This window comes from Mandrillus leucophaeus, unplaced genomic scaffold, assembly GCF_000951045.1.
Source record: "Mandrillus leucophaeus isolate KB7577 unplaced genomic scaffold, Mleu.le_1.0 Scaffold43, whole genome shotgun sequence".
Taxonomy (NCBI): Eukaryota; Metazoa; Chordata; class Mammalia; order Primates; family Cercopithecidae; genus Mandrillus; species Mandrillus leucophaeus.
This window is the reverse complement of record NW_012104587.1, coordinates 1529192-1531268: the sequence shown is the minus strand read 5'-3', so window position 1 is coordinate 1531268 and position 2077 is coordinate 1529192. Positions and strand designations below refer to the sequence as shown.

At 50.5% G+C, this 2077-nt stretch overlaps 1 protein-coding gene and 1 long non-coding RNA gene across 2 annotated transcripts in view; both read left to right on the top strand.

Annotated features, from left to right (window-relative positions):
- LOC105549152 (echinoderm microtubule-associated protein-like 3) overlaps window positions 1–2077 on the top strand; it is a 30738-nt gene that overhangs the window by 21280 nt on the left and 7381 nt on the right. The gene's annotated exons all lie outside the window — the stretch shown is intronic.
- On the top strand, window positions 21–1163 carry LOC105549043. Its single transcript, XR_001007498.1, has 3 exons — window positions 21–291; window positions 627–694; window positions 1063–1163. It is a non-coding gene; the product is annotated as an uncharacterized LOC105549043 (long non-coding RNA).

Sequence of the window (2077 nt, the reverse complement as noted above, 5' to 3'; positions counted from 1 at the left end):
CGGAGCGCGGACCGGAACCGGAACCGGGAGACGAGGAGCTAGGGTGCGGGAAACCGCGACGCGGCAGGGCGCCGAGACTCCTGGAGAGAAGCTGCGGGCAGCCCCGACGGCACTTTCAGGGCTGCGTCGGGGGCTCCCCGGGGCACGGAGTGGGCTTCGGAAACCGGTTCCGAAGGAGCTGACAGGGTGGGGAGGGAACGCGAGGGGCTGGGGCGACGGCTTTGCCACCGCGGAGGAGCCGCCCGGAGGTTTCCTCTTCCCAGGCGTTATTGTGCGCCTCAGTTCGAAAAGGTGGGGGCCCTGCGCTAGAGCGAACAATTACTTCGCCGCGACTGAGGTGCAACTCGTTGCTGAGTTGTGGGGACTGCAGGGGAACCCCTGCTTCTTGCCTGTTCCTTAAGGCTCACTTTTGAGTAATGGATCTGATTTTAGAACTAGGTGCGGTGGGGGTGGGGGACATCCTTATTTTCTCTTAGTCTTTACACTTTCACATCTCAGCGCGCTCTCTGCCTGAATCCTTATCTTCTTTTGATCCACTCAGGCCAACTTTCTCTCCTACTCTGGTGCTCTGCGTCTCTCCCATCTCCTCTGATCTTCGTGGTTCTCCCCCCTCCCTTCCCTTACAGATTACGTCTATTTTGAGAACTCCTCCAGCAATCCTTACCTGGTTAGACGGATTGAGGAACTCAACAAGGTGAGTGGAGCAGAATCCCTCTCCCTCCCTCCCCCAGTGGTCTCTTCTGAGGTTTCTAACTTCAGGTGGAAGAGAGGACCCTATACTAAGTACCCATTCATATTCATTCATTCATTCATTGGATGTATTCAGGAAAGGCTATTGAGAACTTAGCAGGAACTTTACTATTCTGTCTCTTGGGGGCAAAGGAAAGGGATTTGGAAGTCTGTCCTTGAATGTAGGTATTTACTCATATTTTCTTGGGCTTTTTAATTTAGGTCTCTCTGAAACTTACTGTTATTTGTCTCTTTGTGTATTTCTGTTCCCAGATGATCAATTTTCACTGCTACGTTGTTCTGTTTCTGTTTTTGTTTTTTTCCTCCCCTTAGACTGCAAATGGAAATGTGGAGGCAAAGGTCGTCTGTCTTTTCCGGCGCAGGGACATTTCTAGTAGCCTCAACAGCTTGGCTGATAGTAATGCCAGTGAGTATCTTCATCCCTTTCTTTTCCCCCTCCCCATGATCTGAGGCCTGGGCATGTCCCTGCAGGTATTTCCCCTGGTAGCATGCCCAAGGCAGAGGTGTGAGTTTGGGGGTGGGAAATGCCTGGCCTGAGGAGGGAGAGCTGTTTTTACACGTTGGGGTTGGAAGCAGGGTGGAGAGATTGTGATAAGGAGAGCCATGATATGGTTTGTGTATGAGAGTAGGAGAGAGACGATAAGGTTTATTTAGGGGATGAAGACGGGGTTTAGAGAAACAGAATGCTTTTCTAAAGGGGGGCAGTTTGGGGTACACTGGGACAGTAGGTGGTGACTGAAGGTCAAAGTGAAGAGGAAGAGATTGTACTGAGAAGCCCGCATAACAGAGAAGCAGCCTTATTTTGTAATCACAAGGTGGTGAGAATACCTGGAAGTTAGAAGATGGCTGGAAGTTTTCTTGCACTTTTTAATTTCTCACCTTGCCCATTTCCCCACCTGCCCCCCCCCCATTTTACATCTTTCCCTTTTCATTTTGCTCTATTTTCATCCTCTTTAAGGTCTCATTTTCTTTTTTTAAAAAAAAAAATATTTTCCTTAGCTTCTTTTTCCTTTCCTGCTTTGGTTTTCTTTTTCCTTCCTTTTGTTCCACCTTTCTAAATCATTTTCCTTTTTCAGACTGCTCTGGGTGAGAAGGGGTTAAAGAGGAGCCTGGCTAACCAAGTTCCCTGGCCCTTTAGGGTTTCCAGCCCCATCTGGCAGGGGCTGACCTTGGCCTTGTCCAATCAGAAGGGGTGTTGGGGGTGTGGTCCCCCTTGCCTTAGCACAGGGTTTCCGGAGCACACAAGCGAGGGGTGGAGCCTACTGCACAACCCCCCCTTCTCCCTGAGGTTGGGAACAATGCACCAATGAGCCTGGGCCTGAGGCTT